Raw genomic sequence first — 15,837 nt, forward strand, 5'->3', positions numbered from 1 at the left:
CCCTTTCAGATGCCTTGGACTACACTGCTGAGACAGAGAGAAGCAGAGTTCATGGACTGATCACTTTGCATGGAATTTCAGTTTACTGTCATTGAAGACCTCACAAAGTTGAGAGAGGCATCACAGGCTTGCTCTCTCCTCTTACTACTGTGGCTTCTCAGAAGGATACATGCACTGCAGTTGTTAAAAACTGGGGTAGAAAGAAACGTGAGTATTAAAAGTAAGTTATGAGTGGTGGGATGTGACACTAATGACAAAGTTTTGCTTTTACTCTTACCAGAAGGATAAAGTCACAGAGCAACCACACTGTAATCATGAGATATCATTGTCTTACCCCTTATGATTTCCTTTGGCATGAGGGCCATGCTGGTACAATCTGTCCCTATCCTCAGCATGCAACAGAGGGCTTTTTCCTTTCTTCATGAATTCAAAGACTGCACATAACAGGGAGGCAAAATGCTTTGTAAAGTGCTGCAATACAGAGGGAAAGCTCAGCATACATGGGAGTGCATCCTAGGCAGGAGCATATGTTGATTGGAGGGAAAACCCTCCCTGTCAATATGCCGTCTGGGGCCTGTAAAAGAAAATTAGATAAACACAAAAAAATGTGTGTCAGAAAGCAATTTTTTCCTAGGGGAAAAGTGACTGGATGTTCTAAACATTTTTTATTATCTCCTGTGAGATACATCAACTGAGGGCTTGGCCCTTCATTTATACTAGTTGTATGTAATTCATTGCTTTGAGAATTAACTAGGTGGCAGTAATCACTCAATGATCTCAGATGTATATCATAAAACTTATGGGTTTCTTGTCAGATTAAAATTGGGGGAGGGGAAGGATGGACAAGTTTCAGGTCTTAAAAGAATATTCTGTCTTAATTGAGCTTTGCAGCAGCTTATGTAGCAGATTTATGACTAGCACAAAGAAAGCATTCATGGATCCTAGTTCATCACTGACATTGCAGATGCACAGAGCCTTTAACTCTATGTGCTGTAAGGAGCTGCTGAATTTAGAGAACTTTATGTTTAGTTCTCAAACTGTTAACAGAAAATACACACTGTGCAGAATATTATCCACTGTTGCTTCATCCTCACAGGAACATCAGTGTTCCACTATTCTTTACATGAAATGTGTGCCACATAGGAATGCACAGGGAGAGAAAAATAGGAAAAAAGAGGTGGAGCTCTGGTGGAACTGAAAAACATAGTTAAAAAAAGAATACAAAATATGGTGTAAAACTTGATACAAGCCTGTGTCTCCTATAATGCATTTATTATGAAATTACTGTAGACAAAAAAAATTTTCTTCAGTCTGTGTCAGTAGCAGCAACTGGGAGGACAAGAATAAAAGTAAATTGTAAGGTATAAGAGCCTCTCTAACTGTACAGCGTCCAGGATAGAGGCTCCACTAGAAATACAACTCTGTAAAGATCTCACTTCAAAGTCTTTTGGTGGTAAGGTGGTCAGCTTCTGCCTGTGAAAAGTCTAGAGTTAATTTTTCCCTTAGTCCATAGTTTCCTCCTGAATGTTAGGAGATTGGCTGATTTATGGACAGATTTGAGAGATTGCTTGATTTTACTTGTAAGGGTTATTTAAAGTTTTCTCAATTTTGAACTAATGTGATTCAGTCAATATCTGTCTAGTCTGGGACTAGATATTTTCAAATGGTGTCTGTGAGTTCATGCTACAAAGCTCCTATTAGTTCTGTGGTGACGCTTTAGAATATACTACTTGACAGGTATGAAAAAAGAAAATAGAAATACAGTACACCAGACAGAAATTCCTCTGAAGGAATGTGAAAAAACTACACCGATATGAGGGCATTGCCTTTTATTCATGACCACATGTATGAATGAAAGGAAGCACAACATGCACATCTCAGTAGGTCATTAAGTATGAAAATTCTCGAGTAAGTTATGATCCTATTTTGGAACTGGCTGTACTACCTCTGTACTATGAGCCCTTGAAATTCATTATTATTTTTGGAAATAAGTGTACATTTGCTCCAAATTCAATGGTAAAATTAATGATTGGTTGCATCTGTACTAATGAGTAGGAAGTTGTGCCCAGTCTTGTTAGAAGTGATTTGACAAAGTTAACTGCAGAATGAACCTCCTCAGAATTTTGACTCAGGAATGGAGAAACAAGAGGAGAGAATATTTTTTGACTCTTTGAGCAGGGGAAGAAACCACTGGCATGCATTTTTGTGGAAGAGCTATTATAACAACCAGCACTAGCAACAGAACATTCATTCAATTTGCAGCATGGAAGTGTTTTGGACTGATGCTACTAAAGAATCAAATGCGGTATTTTAGTAAATATTTATTAAAATAATTATTATTCCTGACTAAGGATTCCCTGTGAAATTCACAATAAAACTCTAGAGTCAAAAGGAAAAGAATCATGAGTAAAGACTTTCAGGAAACTTCTAAAAACTAAGGGAAAGGAAATGGTACCATTAATGTAGCAGATTCTTAAAATAGTGTGTGACTGAGTAGAAATGCTTCTATACAAGGAATGCAATATAACAAAGATACTCACATCACTGTAATGAAATTTCCCTGTCTCACATTTTCCTTGGTTGAGTTCATATTTTTTGTTTTTTTCATAATAAGATCATGAGGAATCAAAGAGTTTTTTTCTGCTTTATTCATACACATTTGTCACCTATTTTCCCACTGAATATAAATGGAGCATTGGTTGTGCTTCACTGAGTCTGCATGGTGATTGAGAGGAGGTTATTTATATTACTACCAATAAATAAATAAACAAGCAAATAAAAATGACTGTATGCCAGAGGCTGTTCCACGTATTTATTCAAGGCTCCAAATTATGAGAGAATTTACAAGGATCAGTACAACACCCAAGGGCTGTGCAGAGCTGACAGGGAAGAAGTGAATCTCAGCCAGTGTTAAAGGGAAGGGGAAGTAGGAGATGAGGGAAACACAAGCTCTGCAGTGCTCTTTGACATTACTTTCCACTTACTACACACTGACTTATTTACTCCACTGCATATCTGAAAAGTGTCGGGTACATTTGTTTTTATCCGCAGTGGGTATCACTGTGGATAGTTTACTGCACACACTGTGAAGCAATGGAGAAGATTGCTATAGTCTTTTGTCATATCCCAAATCCATGTTGTTGTGCTACAAGGTGTGACATTTTAGTCATTAGCTTTACCACAGTGAAGATAAAACATATATTTGGAGGAACATGCATAAACATACATGTATGTATACAGATATATTTGGAGGAATAGTGACTTTGGTTTTTTCAGGGTGTTGAAGTTTGAAAATATCTTTTTCTCATTTTGTCTTTGACTTTTGTGGTTCTCTCTTTACAGCACTAGATTCAGCATTTGTATTTGGAGTTTTATACTTTTTAAAAATATTGCAGTTTAAGTAATATATTTATCCACCAGATTAGTATGTTGTTACCACACAAATCCTTTATTCTAGAGAAGCATTTTCCAAAGTATGTTGCTAAATAAAAGCTGACTTACTACCCCCAACCTTAGGAAAAAAACCCCTTTTTAAAAAAAAAAAAATTGTCCTACTTCTGCTATGAATATCATATATGACTTTTAGTGTGCGTTTTCATCTTCCTTAATTTCTTAAAGTATCTCTGTAACAACCCCCTCTCTTGTTTTACTATTTACCAAGATAATAGAAACCAACCTGGTATTTTCTTGTAGGATTTCTTCTTAATCAATCCATGTGATCTTTCTTATCTATGAAAGAGAGAGAGAGATACATTCCTTTACTCATGGGATGCTGTATTGCTTAATTATATTTGAAGTATTTTGAAATTCATCAATTGTCCATGCTGCAGAATAGTTAAGAATGTTGAACTTGATGAAAATATTAGAGGGCTTTATCAATGATTCAGTGAATACAGAAGATCTGTGTTACTTTGCTAGACCTTTGAGAACATATTTTAAGTACCCCCAAATTCCTGTTTACATAAGGGCAGGTATGTAATACTTACAATATTATGCACAATTTTATGTTAAGCCTGATAATGTCTTTTTGAGAAATCCAGTAATGAGGATTGTTAAAAGCATGTTGTAACTAGCCCCTTACCAGAGAGGGAATTCAAATAGTACAGATGATTAGCATAACAGCTGAAAGAATAGAAATATATGAAGCTACCTTATGATTTGCTTTCTCTCTTCTTCACTGCAGATCATGGGTTCATTAACCTCTGATCATGTTTGGTTCCCTCAATTCAGTTTTCTCCAAATAGTTCTCATCTTTGTAAGAGAGGCCAAGTAAATGTTAATATAGAAGAAATATCTGCTCTAGATAAAACTGTAAAATATATTTCAATTGGCTAATTATTTCGGTCTTGAGTGGCCAGTGAATCAGTGAGACTGCTTCTGAACACATCTTTCTGTTTCTATGAGCACGTCAAGGACTCTTCAAATTATATGGTCCCTTTCACTATGAATAAAAGCAGTGTTATAATACAGATAAAAGAAATTAAAGAAAGTAGCCACATGATAGTGCTTCTGCAAGTTATATTACTGCAAACAAAAACTTTAATATAATGATGGGATTATCATATTAATGTCTTATGATTTAATATAATGATGGGATTGTCATATTAATGTCTTATGACACAAAGGTATTGCAATAAAAAATCTTAATTATAGTCCTTCCACTAATTGCTATTATATATTTTTAGAGCATTGGTCAATTTAGTTTTTTTTTCTTTTTTTAATTCCTGACACTCCCTGCAAGAAAGGAGAGAAAATTGGACTACATTCTAGAGTCACCTCTATTAGACCCTATTGTCTTCTGGATCTACAATTTAGTATTTTTTTGCTACAGCATTCAGAGATCACTAGAGGTTCATCCATTTAATATTAAGACTTCATAATGTCTGCAGGATTTTGATTCAATTTTATTATCAAGAAATCATTACAGGAGAGAGAAACACAACTAAGCTTAACTTTTATTTTGGCTCTTTTCTAATCTAAAATAGACACTTTCTGACTGAATGCTGAATGCCTCTTGTTGTGAAAAAATATTGCTAAGAGCTGGGGATTACCGTCTAGACTCTATGGCTTGCTGCAAGGGTGCAGTGTTTTGTGAGAAGGGGAATGTGCTGAGTCTTGAAGTCATGCTTGCAACTGATTTTATGCCTGCATTTCCCTTCATAAAAGTTATTGCTTGTTCAACTCTTAAGAGAAGTTTCCAAGTTGAAACAGGCAAACTGATGGAAGCCAAGACATCACTCAAATGTTCCAACCTTAAACATAAAGTCTAACATTTTATGTTTATAGCAGTTTGTTTGGGGTTGCTTTATTTTTTAATTCCTTATTATTTGGGGACCTTATTATATGATCCTTCATCTTGGGATTAAAATGTCATTGCTGTACCTTTGGGCATCTTTGGACCTGCACAGAATTTAATGTGCCAGGAAGACACCAGGATATACTGGATTTTTTTCTTTGGTAATATTTCCAGATGAATTTTCCAGGCTCAGGTGCTTTCACTAAAAATTATTAAGATATGTAATAATAGATTATTTTGAAGTTATGAATTATCATGAATGGATCTGAAAATTCAGAACTGTTAAAATCAGCTAGCCAAGATCCAGATTCATACTCTGTTAAAATTTCATCTGATTGAATAACAATTGCAGATATATTTGCATCAAATTTTAAAGAATTTAATGACTGCATATTGCCATTTTCAAGACAAAGAACAGTAGGGTCATAAAGGCCTCATTCTGTTAGAGGTAGCCAAGTCATTCTTTGAAAGAAAGAGTTGAATAAGTTAGAATATATAATTTTTATGTGAGAAATGATGTTTGAGGAGGGATTTGGAAGAAAAATGGCTGAATGACAGTGGCACTAGTTTGGAAGTGATTTGCATTTTATTATTCTGAACTCTCTGCACCAAGATTATAAATTGATAAGTTACTGAGACTCATATAAATTATATACAAAATCTCCAAAGAAATCCTGCCACATTAAAAAAACATGAAAATTAAAAACCGTAATTTCTGAAACAGAAGAATGTCACTACTTGAATTCTATCCCTGTGCACTTGTGTATTACAGAGCAGCCTTAAAATTGCATGACTATTCACTAGCATAGTCACAATACTTTGTGATTTTTCCATCCACTGGGTCAGACTGCTAATTTATATTCTTTATTTTCTCTCTATGCTTTTGCTCTATCTAGTTTACTTATCTGGCTCTATACTGTGCTCATCCTCTGATTAACTGATTGCTTTCACATCTCAAGTCACCATCAGTTTGGTTTTACTTCCTTTTTTGTTTTCTACTATGATTTTAGAACCATCTGCAGAAGTATTAACCATTTACTCTACAAGTGCTTATGCACAAATCAGCCCTTGAGGTAGTGGTAGGTAAGGAGCCAATCTTATCCTAATGAGTGCATTCAAAAGCCTAATTTTGTCCTTTCCTCTGAAAAATGTAGGCAGTAAAATTTTTTCTGTCTTATTATTGATAGATACTGCATCTCTGTGACCAGATCCAGTCTGGGAACCAGAAGAGACTACATGAATGCACTGGGATTGGAGAACTCTGAAACTCTTTGGACCAAAAATCCCAATCCTGTGCTGAACTGTTCCTTTACTGAGGAAAAGTCAGGAACCAGCATACTCTTTCCCTAAGCAGCAGGGCACTGTGTTCAAAAGAGTGCTTGCGAGAGTGATCCTTTATTTCAGACATCCACACACCATAGGTGCAGGTCTCTGCTGTCTGTCCTTGAGGAATGTAGTTTGCTCTCCAGCTGGTTAGCATTTATGCAGCAATCAGCAGGAAGAACTAAGTGGAGCTGCAGTGTTCCTGTGTAGCTCAGCAGAAAAAATGTTCTCTGCTCTGCATTTGTTTGGACTGCTCAGATAAATTCTAATCGACAGGCTTCAGTAGCACAGCCATTACATGTGCACTCACCACTGCATTGGCTAGGGAAAGATTGAGCTGCATGGAGTGCTGACAATGAATAGGCCAAAAGTAACTTGTGGAAATGCAGTAGTGAGATTGTAGTATTACACACTTTCATTGATTTCCACAAAGTATTTAAATGATTTCTTTTGTCAGAATAGCCAGGAATTATCATAACATAGGGTTTGCTTTTGGTTAGTTGTTTTTTTTGGAGGGGGGAAAAGCATAAATGCTATGGAAGGAGGTCTGTTAATTATTGTATATAACATTACTGAATTCATAAATGACAAGTTAACTTTTTTTCCCCTTGAAATTATTTAGGGCAGCTACACCTCCGCCACTGCAATGGCTGATGGGAGGGAGTTCATGCTCTCTGACCGTGCTCTGAGATAGCTGCATGAACCTTACGATGCCTGCCCTTTAACAGAAAAGAACAAGTTTGTAACAGGATGAGGGATCCACCCAAGAAGAATCCTTTGAGTGATCAGCAGCACTGCACTGTCTTGTTACTTCAACCTGTTCATCGTGAGACCTTTTGCTCAGTCCTTCCAGAGTGCAAAAAGCATTTCTGTCTCACCTACTTGGCTTGAAATAAAATTCTTCAATGAGCATCAAATTATCCATGGTATATTTCTATCCAGTGCAATGCATTAACTTAATCTGGATAACATGTAGTTTCATGTAATCCCTAGGTGATAATTTGACTGAAATATTCTAGGGATTCATTATAAGTGTCTTATCCACAGTATCAGAGAGGGAAATAATTGTATGCACTTGACAGAATGAAATGCTTGTAAAAAACAGTGATTTTATCTGTTACACTTGAATACAAGACAGATTTTGTTTACTTCCTCTAAATGGAAAAGAAATCTCAATGAAAAATCTTATATTGGTCTTAATTTGGTTTAGTTGCTTAAAGGCTGGGTCCCTACACTCCCCACTTAATATCTTCTTCTCTGCCAAGATAGTGTAAATTCTGCAGAAACAACCAGTATTCTGGCACAATGCCCTGTAAAATTCTTGTCTCCCAGTTTCACTTGGTGATTTTTTTTTTTTTGCCTAAGCACCTAGAAGATAACAGGTTTACTCTCAACTTCACCAATATAGTTCATGGTGACAATTTTCCTTTCTTTCACTTATGTATTGGTTTAGTTTATTCTTGCTGTCAATCTTTATTGATCACAGGAAGAAGCACTTATTATTATTGGCATTTAAGCCATTAGAATTTACTGGACAAAATTTTATTGCTTGCTCTTTCAGAATTTACAAATATTGGATGGCCTGTCCTCTACAATCATTTTATGTTCTCTGTCTCTCATAACATGTAATTATGTATAAAATGGGTTCTGTAGTGGCACAAAGAAGCTTTGTGGATATCCCTACCAACACCATAAGACAGTTTCTTTGTAGATTAACAATGCTAAGAGTGCACAGGAGTTCAGGGTTCATAGATCTAATGCCTATAAGTGGCTTTCATTTAGAAGTCTAAGTGCTAGCTACTCACATTTTTATAATGAGTCTGCAGCTCTGAAAAGGAAAGAAAATAATTATTAGCAACACTGTATCAGAGAAGAAAGAGAATTCCCTCTTTGGGAAGAATATTATTGTGCAAGTGAAAAAGAAAAAATTAAATGTTTAATAATATTCCTTGTTGAATGACTATTTCTGGAAGCCTGCAATCACAAATGTAAAAAAAAGGCTGATATAAATATTACAATGTATAATCTCAAAAATGTGTAGAAGGGAAACACTTTTATCCTGTTGAGTGGGCAATTAGACACACCTACTGAATGCACTCAGAAATTGTTCTTCACTGATTTCTCTGCTTATTATTATTTCTTGGTATCCTGATAATGCTGTGGAGTTTTCCCCTTTATTCATTCAAGAAAACATAGAAACTTCTGTTTGTAAACAATCCAAACCAAATAACTCTCACTATCCTTTCTATTATATGGAAATGTGGAAGGTATCTTTTCAGCTTTATACCGGCTAGCGCTTGTATTTCAATGCCTTAGAAAGCCTCGAGCAGCCTTGAGAGGTAGCAAGGGCGATCTAGCACTTTAGTAGCTCTAGAATCGGTACCTGAATCAGCTGCAGAGCAAATACCATCAGCAGAAGCAAAGAGGGAGAAATATAGCTCCCTGCCCGCTCAATTCCCTGCAGTTAGAAGCTTTCAAATGAGACAGACGACCAGAGATGTTTACAGGAAAGTAGCTGAGCTGAGAGAGAGCATTTGCCTCCCCTCGACCATCTTTATTAGGAGAAGGGGGAAGGGGAGAACTGGGGGCGGACCCGGGGTGACCGGCCAATCAGACACTGCTAAAGAGTCTGAGTTACATTTGGCTTTGCCCGCGCTTGGAACAAAGGAGCTCGGAGCACATGTCTTTGGGAGGGGAAGCTCGGAACAGGCAGCAACATGGAAATATTATATTGTATAGGTATTTTGCCTGAGAGGCAAAATTTTCCTAGACAGACAAAATTCCCTTACATTTATAGGCAAAAAAAATCAGAAGGGATAGATTTAGGGGCTATTTTCCTATCCCCAAGGTTTGTTTGTTTTTAGGTTTAAAACTACGTAAACTGAGATGGCTTTGCATTTAATTCCTAATAGTGTTGCTGGCTGTAATTTTTTATGATCACGACACTGTTCAGAACCCGAGGCACATTATGACCCTATGGTGTTTGTCAGTGCAGAAATACAGAGCAGATAAATGGTCTCTGAAGCACTTTTAGGGTCCCTACCTTTACATCCTATTACCTATAACAGAAAAATGGAAATACAAGTTAACAGAGAAGCAGAAAAAACCAGTGATCCGGTCTTGTCCTTGGCATATTTGGAGTTTAGCAGTTATAGGGTTTTTATATGTATTACAGTTATAGAGAGTATAAAGAGGGAAAACAAAAAAAAAAAAAAGAATGTTTGTGGAGGCTTGCAGGGAGTATGGAAGAAAGCTCAGACAAGAAAAATGATGGTGGACTCCCACAAAAAGAATAAATGGTAACAACAACAGGAGACATTACAAAGAGTGGAAACAAGTAAGTACCCTTTCTTCAATGCAGCAGAGAAGTTGTGAAGAATTTGCACCAGATGTGCAGTCTAAACTGAAGGCTGTAAGAATGTTTTTGATAGCTGCTTCATGGATGGCTGTGTGCGTGGTAAGATTGCATGCATCAGTGACAGAGTAATCAAGCCACAAAATAAGGAACAGAATTTGACATGTTTAGTTGCCCAAAAGGATAGGAAAGCCTCCAGTGTTTAGCCTTAATGAGGAGGTGAGGACTACAAAAGATCTTAATGTAAATTTTTATTTAGCTTATGATCTTCAGTGGCAGTCTCTAAAATGACATTCTATAATATATTACTAATAATACTTTTAATAATTAAGTTTAGCCATACTTTCTGTAGCAAATGTTTTTCTATATTTCATAACATTTTCTGAAATAAAAATGCTGGACATTTGTGCTGTTCCCTTCTGGTTGACTCACCAAGCTAATGAGCACAACACTTCAAGAGGTAACTATGGCTTCCAAAACTACTTTCTGAGTATAGTGCACTGCATGCACAAACTTTGTCATTAAAGAAATGCCAACTCAAATGGCATTACTGTGAGATATTTAAAAGGGTGGCTATGAAGTTCATATGACTCCCTCAAGATTTCATGTGGTATACTCTGTAATGATAATAGACTCCTTCCCACTGTGTGTTTGGTGTCACAGCTGAAGCATTTTTTTCTCAGTCAGAAAAACATGCATGTCCAGGTGGGGCCATGCCAGTTCAGTAGGAAGAAATAACCGAGAAAGTATAAAAAATTGGATTAATGTAATTTTTCTGTTATATATAGAGCTTTCATAGAAGAAAAGTGGCTATTCTGGGGCGTCATTGATAAAGAGACATAAACAGCTTTCTTTTTGCAAGATGTGCCTCAGATGTATTCGCTATGGTTTCTACCGGTGCCTGGCAATTTCTTTGTGCTGGCAGGTTTTTCATTCCCAATTTCCACCCTGTTAGACAGATGTGCAACATATTTCTACTCAAATGTTTTGTCAAAATCTGTAAGCAATATAACATTAAAATTCAGCAAAATAATATGCATTTAGACATTAGATCTGCTAATGTTTTGCTATTATCCCCCTGTACACTGAAAGTATTGGCCTACATGTACAGAAGTTATGTTTATGCATCTTGAGTTTTGTTCATGAAAAGGTAATGGGCTTAATTCTGTAAGGTAACGGTAGCTTTACTTCTGGCTGAAACCAAAATCAAAGCAAGATACGAATGAAACATGCTGAAAAAACATGAAAATCCTAAGACAAACCATCAAGAGGAATAAGTTTTTAAGCAAAGTTCAAGACATAAACAAAAATCTTAGCACTTCACAACAGTCCAAGAAGGTTGTAAATTCAGAAATCAATGTATAGATTACACTGATCTTTACATGACAGTAATATTGATACCATTCTCCCTGCTACATAAACATTGCAGAATATTTTAATGAAGTCAGCAACTTTTTTCTACTGCATTTCTTAATTGGTAAATCCTTTTTAACAAAATAAGCAATTAATCTAAACCAGCATCATCTTGGAGACTACGGGAAGGACAAGCATTTATTTTGATCAAAGAATTGCTAACAGGAATATTTATAAAAATTAATAATGAAACAGAGTATCTTAATTAATTACTCTGTGGAAACTTCAGATGATCATACCATATGCACTGGGGAAAAAGAGTGTCTTGGTAACTTGTCATTATAACAGGCAGAAAAATATAGAACAATTATGAATATGGTTCACTTCATTTATATCCCCACTCTTGCATCTTAACTGTTACAACCAGTTTATAAAATTTCAAACTTTAAATTCTATTTATCGCAATTAAATTATTGCTCTCTACCATGGCTTGGGCCTTTTATACACATTATGTGCACATATAGATCATGAGTGAGGGATAGAATATTGGGATCATCTATCAGGAATAGCTGGGTTATATAGGAAATGGGAAAGTAGATTAATCTGTCCTAATTCAGGCATTTAGAGAACTCACTCTTTGGTCCGTGGAGAGAAATAAGGGTATAGAGCCAATGATTCATTTCTTCCTAAGTCTGAAACAGATCAAACTTATCACTCTCTCATGAAACCTATTTCTCTTCATTGACTATCACAGGAGTCCAGGATGCCTGGTTGCTCCTTAAACACCTAGTATGAGGTGAGAGAAACCCATACCTTGGGACTCTTTCCTAGTCAAATCACCTTAGCAGTAAGGTTGTGTTTCTATTTCAGCTCTGAAATTGGAACTAGCTCTAATCCCTAGACCCATCATTACTTAAAATATTTCTTAGAAATTTCAATAAATTACAAATTATCAGTGTGGAACAAGAGAATTGAAATGAGGACTAGGAAGGTAGAGCCATAAATCAAGTCACGACATTATATCAAGTTCAGATGTTACGGTATTGATGTGTGGACAACCATACGGGTAAAAAACTCTTTCCATGATTGGGCTCAGAGGACAGTGGTTAATGGTTGATTATCTACCTGGAGTTTGGTAACAAGTGGGGGATCTCAAAGAGTCCACTATAATCTTTTATCAGTGACCTGGAGGAAGCATTATGTGCAATTTTATTAAGTCTGTAGATGACACCAAACTGTGGAGGACCAGTCAAGATGCTCAAGTGCAGGAGCACTCTCTGAGGGACCTAGATAGGCTGGAGCAATGGACTGATGGGAATCTTATGAAATTCATAGAGGGCACATGCAAATTCCTGTACCTAGGGAGGAAGATGATACAGGCTAAGGACAGAGATCTGGGGAGAAGCTCTGTGGAAAGGGAACTTACGATCTGCTGGACAGCAAGGGGAGCATGAGCCAGCAGTACCCTGGCACAACAGCCTCTTGGACTGCATTAACAGGATCAAAAACAGTACATAAAAAGGAGGGATTAGCCCCTCTGCTTAGTTCTCATCGGTTTTAGTCCCCCCAGTACAAGATAGTCATCAATATCTGGAGTCAGTTCAGCTCCTGGCCACCATGATGGCTCAGGCCTAGAGCACTTGTCCTGTGAAGAGAGGCTGAGGGAGAGGGGTTGTCCACCCTGAAGAATAGCTAACTTTGAGGAAACAGAATCCCATCACTAAATACCTATGGGGAGGCTATTAAAAAGATGGACCCAAGCTTTTCCAGAAGTGTATAGAATCAGAGAATCTGAAAATCATTAAAATTGGAAGAGACAAACCTCAATTATATAGGCCAGCATGTCTGCTGAAGTAGAGTCAGCTAGTGAAGCCTGCCCAAAATTATACAGTGAGAGAATGACATAAACTGAACCCAGGGAGATCCAGATGGATGTAAGGAGAAACTTTTTTCTCAAGAATACAGCCAAACATTGGAAAAAGTTACTCAGAGAGATGATGCAGTCTCTTTTCCTCTTTAAGGGTCTTCAAGACTCAACTTCATGTTGGACTTCCTGAGGTTCTTTATAATGTGAATAATCCCATAAGAAGTATCCTTTTCTGTATATACATGGTCAGAAAAAGAGCTATAGCGTGTGGTCAAGTTTTTGACTCATTAATCCCTACTTAGGCACATCATAAATTTGTCAGGGTATGTAAATTTATCAGGTTCTACTTAAAAAGGTGTTAATTCTCTTATTAAAAGGCTGTTATTGCTGAACATCTGTGCTTTAATTGTTAGAAATCTCTTTCTAATTTGTAGCCAAAATATTTGAATGCTTTTTGTGTTTTGTTTTTGTGCCAACTTAATGCTTAGACTTAAGTGACTTTTGTTCATCCCAGGCATTTGCCTGCTTGGTGCCTTTATAGGCAGCAGTGATGTTACTTTTGGTTTTTATTTTGTTAGGCTACATAAAGGAGACTATTATATATCCCTCTCAGGAGAAATGTTCTCCATTCCCTTCTTCATGCTAGCTGCTTATTTCAGTACCTGCCCCATTCATTTTTCCTGAACATGCAGCCAGGATTTGGTGCTGGTCTGTGCTCCCAGAAAGATTTTAGTAGTACAGGATGACACATGCTACCTTCTCAGACAGACAATCTCTTCCTCCTTGAACAGTGGCTTACAGTTTTGTACAGACATTGCATAATGCTGGGTGAAACTAATCAGATTTTGGCTCCCCTGTTCTGCCCCCTTGCTTAGCCTTGTGTGCTGCGCTAACAAGAGGGTGCTTGAGTATGTGGAGCCTTAGGGCCTGTTCCAATCTGTGAATTTGCGTGCATCAATATTTACATGTTCAGTATATGAACTCACAAAAGAAATAAGCTAACTTGTAAACGTGTCATCTCACAACAGAGCAGTCGCTATTTCGAACATTTTCGTCTGTATTGAAAATATTAAACTTTCTCCAAAGCCAGCAGTGGCTGGGAAAGAAAATTACTGAAGGCACTCACAAATCAGCAGGCATCCAGATTTTCTGGCCTCCTCAGTGAGTTTTGACAATCTGGAATACCTTTGAATAATGAAACATCTATTGTGCAAGCATGACAAACCCAGTGACCAAAACACTTATGACACAGATCCCAGTTAGCAATGTTTTTTATTGCATTGGCAAAATGCTAACATATAGAGTCTCTTCTCCTCTTAAAAATGTGTAAGAACTGGATAAATTATTCATGTTGAACTTTTGTGAATTGCTTCTGATTCAATTCTTTAAAGTCTGAAAAGCACATCTAGACATGCACCAGTAAATAAACAGGCTAGGCTTCCCTTGAAACAGCTTGTACTTTGGAAATATCCACATAATTTGAGATCAGGATGACCCTGGTATTTAGTTGAATAGTGTTAAAGTATTCCATCAACAGGAATTAAAAGATCCAAGCTGAGATCAATTTGCTGACCTGATGAAAACTGGGATTTGCTATGCCGATTGGCTATAATGGCAACAGCCTTATCCAGTTAATTGCATGAATAAAATTATCAGTGTTCCCCTTCAATATTACAGTTTTCCTTAAAAATTCTCAAAATCAGGGCATTTGCAAGGCATTCTGGAGAAAATAATAGCTTACAGTGTTCAAGTGTGTCAGCATATCTAGACTCATATTAGTATGTCCAACAACAAAGGATTCCAATGGAAATTGTAATGATTATAATCCTACAGCACTCACATTAGATATGCTTCCTATATGTAAAGTTTAGATTTTTTTTCACAATTTTTATTTTATTAAGATGAAATAGAACATAGGTTTAAGAAGGAAAAAAAAAAAAAAACAACCTGAGGTGACACTAAAAATAATAAGGATTTGCAACTACTTATACATTATTTGAAATTTTCAACATTAACTTACATATATTCTCATTTATATGCAAAAGGGGGGAATTAAGAAGTCACTTTGTTAGTTTTTTTTAGGACTAAATATTAACATATCTTTTTAGAAATAATATGGTTTTTCTGTATGCCTTAGGTTTCCTCCTACCCACAATTTAATTTAATTTAGTTTAATTTAAGACAATTTAAGACAATTTCATTTTTAATTAAAAATAAAAACTAAGGATTTCAATATGGTTTGGCTCTGAAGGTAATGCACACTAAAGGCCAATTAGGCCTAAAATGATGCAGAAACCGCACATGAATTGCTAAAATCACAATCATGATTCTAAAAGTTGTTGCTCAGTTGTCTTTTACTGTGGTGATCCTCTAATTTCTTCAGGACTTCTAATTTCTTCAGGCACAGAAGAGTCTGAAGCTTACAGCATTCGTTCACATCTGAGCCTTGGTGGAAAGGACAGGCTGGATTCTTCCTCGCATAACTCCAATCCTCCTGTAACTCTAACATCAGTGCTTGGCTGCTGGCTCATGTGTGCTTAGTGTCATCTGAAGAACCCTGAGGTATCCAAGGCACCCATGAAGTACTAGAGGGATTCTTCCCCCTTTCTGGGACACTATAGGGAAATCAGGAATGATGTTTTA

At 36.6% G+C, this 15,837-nt stretch overlaps 1 long non-coding RNA gene across 1 annotated transcript in view; it reads left to right on the forward strand.

Annotated features, from left to right (window-relative positions):
• LOC121659755 overlaps positions 1 to 8,824 on the forward strand; it is a 29,712-nt gene extending 20,888 nt beyond the window's left edge. The window contains exons 7-8 of the long non-coding RNA XR_006014435.1: positions 10 to 207; positions 7,242 to 8,824. This is a non-coding gene — a long non-coding RNA (uncharacterized LOC121659755). The remainder of the gene's footprint in view (positions 1 to 9; positions 208 to 7,241) is intronic.
• Positions 8,825 to 15,837: the final 7,013 nt, after the last annotated feature.

This window comes from Corvus kubaryi, unplaced genomic scaffold (genome assembly GCF_017639235.1).
Source record: "Corvus kubaryi isolate FWS band 111438036 unplaced genomic scaffold, C.kubaryi_AGA036_p1.0 137, whole genome shotgun sequence".
Classification (NCBI taxonomy): Eukaryota; Metazoa; Chordata; class Aves; order Passeriformes; family Corvidae; genus Corvus; species Corvus kubaryi.